Consider the following 7,774-nt stretch of genomic DNA (forward strand, 5'->3'; position numbering starts at 1 on the left):
TCAAAAGAAATCCTTTGGATTTTGGCCTAGAATTTCTTTATGAGGCTTTCCCCCTGGAGGTGACACACAGCTAGCATCTCTGTTAGCATCGCTTTGCATAGGTAGCTCAAACCATGCAAACAAGGGAAGGTACTTCCACTAAGTGGGCTGCCATTGATTTTCATATGTTCATAGGTATTAGAGAGGAAAAAGACCTATTAAATCATCTAGTCAGTATAATCACAGCAGAACTACTCCCTGCTGGACATTTACTGGTGGTTTGTCAACTCTAGTTCAGGAAACTGAGTTATAGTGTTCAATATAATGGATCCTAAATTTCCATTTAATATCAGTTTTCTTTGGTTCCTGCCTTTATATTAATGCATTGATGGGCTTTATATTGATTGACTTTTCTTAGTGTAATGAGAACAAAATGCCACTTACCATTTAAGTCATTTAACTCTAACTAGCAAGCTATCAAGCTACCTCCTCCCAGGGGAAAATCGTAATGGCTAGAACAAGGAGCCATGTTGATACAGAAGTGTTGGTAAGATAAATAATTCTTCAAACGTTTTAATTCATTTCAAAACAACAGTAAAGAGTTACACAGCTGAATATACCAACCAAGTCTTCAAAATCACATGAAGCAAAGCAAACAGAGAATTAACCTTTGAGCCAAATCCCTCCTTGGTTATGATCACCAAACTATGGAGTTCTGCTTGAGAAGGACTGAAGGAAGACGAGTAGACCCATTGCTTTCCCTCCCCTGAACTAATAAAACCTGATGCTGCTTGTAGTGAGTTAATAATAGATTTTCACATAGTAGCAGACCTAGCATGAGAATAGGTGACAGAGGAAGGTTTTGATCCTTATAAATATGTTGTGGAAAAGACACTGTCATTACCATCATATATATCATTACTTAATATGGAAAATGCCATAACCCTCTAGTACTAGCACCAGGCTCTTAGAAACATGTTTGGAGTTTTAACACACCGACTGTTTGACAAATGCTGCCAAACTGCTGCTAGAAGACAGCTCCAGGATTAAACATATGTAGACTGTAGATGCAGTGCAGGGTGAAGTGTAACCTAAAACTGCTGGAAGGCAATTAAGATCTTACCATTCTTAGTAATACATCACTGGAATTATTTAGAGAATGAATTCTGAATATCATGTAACAGCCTACCCTATAGGCTGGGTGAGAAATGATCAAACCAAAAGTACGTTCTTTGCACCAGATTTAATAACTTTGGTGTAAAGAAATAAGAAAATGACACAGAATTTTTTCTTTACAGAATGATGCAGTTGCTTTTAATCGTGAATTCATGGGAATGTATGAAGAGGAAAAAGGATCCTGTTCCTTTTTTCTCATTCTTGTGTTTTCTAGTATCATATTTACTGTACTGCAGTGGCCAACATCTTCTCCAGAGCATGCAAGGAGTTCAGTTTTCATCCAGTATTTCTCTGAGGTGCTCCAATCCAGCCTGAAAATAAAATTTAAACACTTATGAACACTTACGACCATCAAGAGATCTGTTCTCATTCTCTGCCAAAAAAAAATGCTAATTTACAAATAAATTATTTCCAGAGAATCTGAAGTACCCTTAGCAGACCGATATCAGCGAATCTCTGAAGAAGATGAAGAATCAGAAAATTTCCCATGACTTCAGGCTGTTTCCCTGGAAAGGTGTCAAAGACTGAACCTAAGAGACAGTCTTTGGGAGTTCAGCTAAGTCACACTCCTTATTTCCAGAACTAATTATACTATTTACATATGGTGACTCTCCAAGGAAAATAAATCTTTCCATGTTTTTTCCATCCATCTTACCTCATTCCAGAAGCTGCTTTTGATTCATCCTCCACAATCTTATTAACAAAGATGGGAGGCAACATAAAAACAGCTGGGATGAAGGTCCCTGCAGTCCAGTAGCCCTTCTCCAGTAATGGCATGAGCAGGCTATGGAGAAATAAAAACCAAGCAAATAAATAACATCCTTCCCCTAATGATGTCCCTGAAAATGACTCCTTGCAGATGAGGCAACTTCTTGAGCCTCCTGTTGGCCCCATGGTCATTGCATCCTTGGGCCGGGGGTGCTGGAGACCTTTTTTTCTCCCCTTCTTTTTTTGCTCTAACTTCTTTCTTTTCAGATTATATCTCCTGTTCTTGTGGTTATGGGTTTTTCTTTGTCTTATGGATATTTTTCATGTTCCTCTCAGCTAAAGTTTTGCAAAGGCAAGTGAAACAGGCTCTTCTAACTGCTGCTTAGGATGAGAAAATCCTTCTGGGACAGTTCAAGATTATCACCGAAGCTATGGATCTCCCACTAATCATTATACCTTTGGCTCAAGCAACTGTCATACAGGCAACCTTTTCATCACTTAGCAATAACATTTAGTATTCAACATTTAAATTATTAGATGACAAATGCAGTATCTGTGATAGACACAATCTCTCTTTTTATCTATTATATCCTCTGGTGACGTTATCGTAAGGGACTGAGGATGTATCTTGGGAAAATCCATTGAGAAGGAATACATTCCTAATTGTTTCAGAGACTAATTTTTTTCCATCTTTAGATATGGGTTCTCCTATTTGACTTGTCATTTATCATAACCTCATATCTAATGTCTCAGTAATGTTTCTTACAGTGCCAAGGCTTCTTAATCTTCTGCTTTTAGTCAGGCTGATATGTTAAACACAGCACTGGATTTTGTTCTGCTAGCTGGTCAAATCCTTTGAAAGTGTCTGGAGTCATGGATGTGCTTATAATATGGGTACAATTTGCATATGGGTGTATCTTTATTTCTGGGGATCTTGTAGACATAAAAAGCACTATTTTCCCAATGGCAGTAACATTAATTTAGGCTATGGTGATATTAAACTCTCAAAAGGTGATATTAAACTTTTTACACCCATGAGCAAAATCCAAAGTTGCCTCCTCTGAACAGACTCACTTTTAATATTTTTAGTATCCAAAATCTGCTTCCCTGTGGTTTAGGTGCTACTGCTGTTCCTCCAGTAGTCCTCTTGAACCTGTCCATGAGGAAACTGAATTCTACATCGGATGAGTGATGGTCAGAGGGTGTCAGAAGCAGAGCTGGTCAGCTGATTTAACAAGAAAGAAAACCCACTTTTTTTTTAAGATTTGCATCACATGAGAAATAGCCATTGTCTTCCTAGTGTCCACATTTACCATAGCAAGGAAGGGTTGTACTGCATTCTTGTCCCATGGGTGAGCCCTTCACCACCACCATCTACTGCGCTAGCTCACTGCTTCCTCTAGGCCACTTGGATTCCTATGGATTTTAGGGTTTAGGTATTTACTGGCACTTCATGCCGGTACAGATACAACAGTGCCCATGCGTCTGGCCTGCTACCAGAGTCCCCTGCTGGGACTGAGGCAGGCATGCTGTCATTTGTGGCCATGCAGGAGGTACATTACCCTGCTTATGGACCCAGTGTCACAGGTGATTCTTCCTTTTCTGGACACTGGCACAACATGTTCAACACTGAGAGAAGTTTGTTGCTTCTGATGTCTGTTTGGTTAAATGGCATTTATTATCCTGTATGGATGCTCTCCATGAACGGCCTCTGCAGTGCACATCCCACAGCTGTGCCTTGCATAAAATACATGTGAAGCCCTCAGCTGGTGGGACATAAAGGGGAAAAATAAACAAGGATTACTTCCAAACTAAAAACCTTAACCACCTCAGAAAAATCCAGTAAGTTTATGCTCATTCCTTTGAAGCCATTCAATCAACTTACTGTAAGCCCAGGTTTGGTACAGCCATGTCCTGTAGGACCATGAATCAGAGCAGCTGTCCCTTTGCCAGCATAAGATGGATGCCTGCTTCATTTTAAGGACTACTCAAACCATGCTCAGGCTCCAAAAAACAGCATGGAAGTGCAGGGCTAGCAAGGTACAGTGCTGAAGGCGGATCAGCTGGGTCTCTTTATCCCATGGAGCAGGAATACAGCAGCAGCTGCCTTGTCTACCTGTTCCTGGAGAGGCTTCAAGGCTGTTGCAGTGCTGCTCCATAGCTTGTTTAGTGTCTCTTCTGGAGCATCTGCTCATTGCTCACCCAGCAACTATTCCTTGCTGCTTTCCTTGGAATTATCTTGGGTTCCTGGACCCCATATGACCTCTAGGGCAAACACTTTAAAACTGTCTTTCCACAAAACTGAGCCTTTACTGAGATGCCAGCTAAACTTTTCCTGGGGCTGTGACAGTTCCCTGATAAGATCCCATATAACATGCTGGGGAATTATGTGTGGCAGGCTCATTCCTCACCCATGAAATGAAATTAGTGGTTGTTTCACAATGTATAAAATAACAGAAAATATGCCAGTGGGTGGCAGGGAATGCTGCTGAGTCACTGGATATTAAGCAATGCAGAACAAAGCAAACAAGGATTACAGACTCTTTGGGGATGCCACATCAAGTAACCATTTGGAAGCAAGTAGGAGCCCTTGCCTGACACATGCAGGCACAGGCATCTGTCACCACAGTCTTGCTCTGGCCCAAGGCAGGGAGGTAAGAAGGGAGAGATCCTTGGAGCCAATGATGGCTCCAATCTCAGTGGCTAAATGATCTCAGCAGGGTCTTGTTACTCACCTGGGGAAGGTAACAGGAAAAGACTAGAAAACATTAACTTAAAGCAGACCTAGAAGTGCAGCTGCTTATTACAACAAATCCTGATTTTTAAATTTTTTTAGCTGGGCTTTTTAAAATAAAGATATATGTCTTTTATTCAGCAAAATTAATATACTCTGGTGCCCACCAATGTAGAAATTTTTATTTGTATTTTCTAAACCTGTTAATGGATACCTAATTGCTGTATTTCAGCTCAAGTATTTAAACAAAATCTTTAGTACCTCTTCAGCTACATATTTTATTTTTTTCATATTCACTTCTAGAAATGCTAACATATTCCAGCATGAACAGAGTGTGGCCTCAGATGTCCTCATCAGAAAACATCAAAGGCTAAAGGTATGCAGTAATTAAGTTGTGCTAAGGGAACTTCCTGTGAAGCTGTTGCATAAATCCAAAACTATAGCAGACAGAATAATTTCATTGTTTCTTTCACTAGATCACCAGATCCTGACTTTTTACTCCCGAAGTCAGAAAAAGCCCGAGTTCTACCTAATATTTGTTACCTGTGGTTTTGGAATAGGATGATGTTATAGATGCTAGAAACAGAAGAGAGTCATTAGTTGCCACAGAATCCAAGTAGCAAAGAGTCTTGGGATGAAAAAAAGGTATTCTGAGAAATTGTGTCAGACTTTCTAACTGCCCAGCTTATGGGGAGAAAAGCACCAAAAGGGCTTCTGAAAATAAGTTGGAGGTAACATTAGTACAGATTTCTTCAACCTCACACAGCCAAGCTCTGGGCTGAGGAAGGAATTGCACCTGACTGTGCTCACTGCAAAACAGCATGCACGGAGAAAAAGCCATGAAATGCCCATTTGAATACACAAAGGTTTGCTAAGGCACATGAGGGACTCTAACTGCTGCTCTAAATTTAATGCAATTGGATTAAAAATATCCTCTCTGAAGACAAAACAGATCCTCCCAGTTTCCGGGCCCTCATTCCAGGCACCATTTCCAGGCCCTCAATCATCATAAATAGAATTAAAAGGTACCTTCACTTGGCAGCTCTGGACCTTTGGGTCTCCTCTTCCTGGGGAACACCTACATGTGAGTTCACACCACAACTCACCTGAACCCACAAGCAACTTAACTCCACATGAACCACTCCCACGTTTCAAAGATTTGGGAAAGCACACCCTAAAGAAACACTGCCAACAGAAATACTCCTTCCTTATCTCTAAGAAATCACTTTTTTTAAGCCCATAACAATGAACACCTGACACTTTGGCCACAATTTAACCCATCAGCTTTTTACCAGTACCTCATACATAACTGAACCCCTTCTGGCTCTGCCTATCTGGTTCAGTTTTGTACCTTTGCATGCAGCTGGTCTATTTTAATTCACTGGCTTACTAAATTTATTTTTCATTTGAAAGAGAAATAGTTAGGAAAGCACTTTGGTAGGTGTGCATTTTGGGTTTAGCCAGAAATGGTAGATCAACCTTTTCATGTAAATATGAAAAGAATAAGTGTGCTATTGACCAAATTTGGAGTAGGCTCCTTAGAAATACGTTTACCACTAAGTTGCTGGGCTCAACCAAGAATATCTAGTATATCTAGAATATCTAGTATATAAGAGGTATGAAAGAGCTGGGAAATGATGGAGCCATTCCAGAAGAATGATTACTTTATTCACCTGGAAAGAGGTAGTTTAGGATATTAATTTGGAACTAGAAGTAAGTGGGGGCTACGGATAGTTTTATGATTTCTGCGCCTGATTATATACTTGCCTCTTTCTTTGAATGGAGCTATTTAATTTTGCATTCACACGTCAATATACATTGATGCAAAGACTGTGAATTACTCAGTTTTTACCATAACAATGAAGAAGTAAACCTGTGATTCTTGTAGTTGGTTTTGATCTGGACTGAAACAAAAACAAGCATTTAAAGGTGTAGGGGCAAAATGCAAAAAGCCAATGGATGATAGAAAAATATTAGAAAATACACTTGCCCTGTGACTAGTGAGCTGACCTCAGACATGACATCTTTGGGTTTGACTCTCTGCTTTGTATGACATCTCCTAAAGGGCTTCCTAGCCACAAAATTCCTAGATATTCCGCAGTCTTTCTCTCATTCTAGTTTATCATTAAAAATTTTCAGCTTGGTTTCATCTTGATGTAAATGAAAATAAGTACGGAATTGTTTGTTTGTTTGTTTTTCATTTAAAATAAATACCAATTTTTCCAACCAAGTCTGCTCCTTTGCATTCACTTCTAAACACATCAGACTCTGGCTGGAGTACCAGGTGTGGGATCTGGTTTTTCCAGTTTTTCCTCTTCTAGAAAATCTTGTACACCTGAAGCGCAACAAACCTCTTAATCCTTCTCTTGATGTTTGCTGTTTGAAATTTCTTTAATAAAAGTATGTCTAAAGAAATCTGCATAATACTGCCCAGACTTGTGGGTGGTAGCTTGGAGTAGGACTTCTTGTGGTTCTCACCTACCAGCACATTTGATAAGTGAGGAGGAGTGTCTCAGACTTTGGGACCTGGTAGGATATTCTTCACTAGCTCTCTAAACAGAAGGGATTCGCCCCAGTTGTTTTGTCAACAAGAGGACACAAACCAAGAAAAGGTCTATCACTGAATGTTTTGAAACTGAGTAAGGATCCTGTTATATATGACTCAGATCCCGAATGGAAATGAGTTATTAAAAATTTTATTGAGAACTATAAAAATCAGCAAAGCAAAAGGGACAGTGCTGGGAGCATGGCCAGGTGCCAGAGGCTCGGTCACAAAATGGTGGTCTCACCTTTTATACCCCTGTGATTGCATCAGCCTTATGCATATTTATTTACAGTTTTGCATAGTCTCGCCCCCTGTCACTCTTCTGGGTGCTGGTGCAGTTCTGTCACTGGGGTCGTTGGCGTCCTCATTGGATGGAATCCCACTCCTTTTATGATTGTGTCTTCAAAGTTTGGCTAGCAACAGCCCGTGCCATGCAAACTTACAAGGCTAACATCACAATACACAAATCATACAACCCCTGCAAAAACCAACCTCACAACCAGACTACTATAACAATCATTAAACAGTTTTCAACATGTACCATTATCTTAACTTTTTCCAAAACCAACATTACAATATTCAATGTCAATTCTTATAATATTCAGCAAAAGCCAATTTTTACTAACTTGTTT

The 7,774-nt window shown here is 39.9% G+C and overlaps 1 long non-coding RNA gene across 2 annotated transcripts; it reads right to left on the reverse strand.

Moving 5' to 3' along the window:
* Window positions 1-536: 536 nt before the first annotated feature.
* Window positions 537-6,767, reverse strand: LOC108444733. Of its 2 annotated transcripts, none has more exons than XR_001859393.1 (3): window positions 5,627-6,767; window positions 1,811-1,939; window positions 537-1,466 (listed from the first exon to the last, which is right to left on the reverse strand). It is a non-coding gene; the product is annotated as an uncharacterized LOC108444733 (long non-coding RNA). The 2 variants fall into 2 exon arrangements; XR_001859394.1 differs by having other exon boundaries at window positions 1,811-3,088.
* Window positions 6,768-7,774: the final 1,007 nt, after the last annotated feature.

This window comes from Corvus brachyrhynchos, unplaced genomic scaffold (assembly GCF_000691975.1).
Source record: "Corvus brachyrhynchos isolate BGI_N302 unplaced genomic scaffold, ASM69197v1 scaffold281, whole genome shotgun sequence".
In the NCBI taxonomy this organism is placed as follows: Eukaryota; Metazoa; Chordata; class Aves; order Passeriformes; family Corvidae; genus Corvus; species Corvus brachyrhynchos.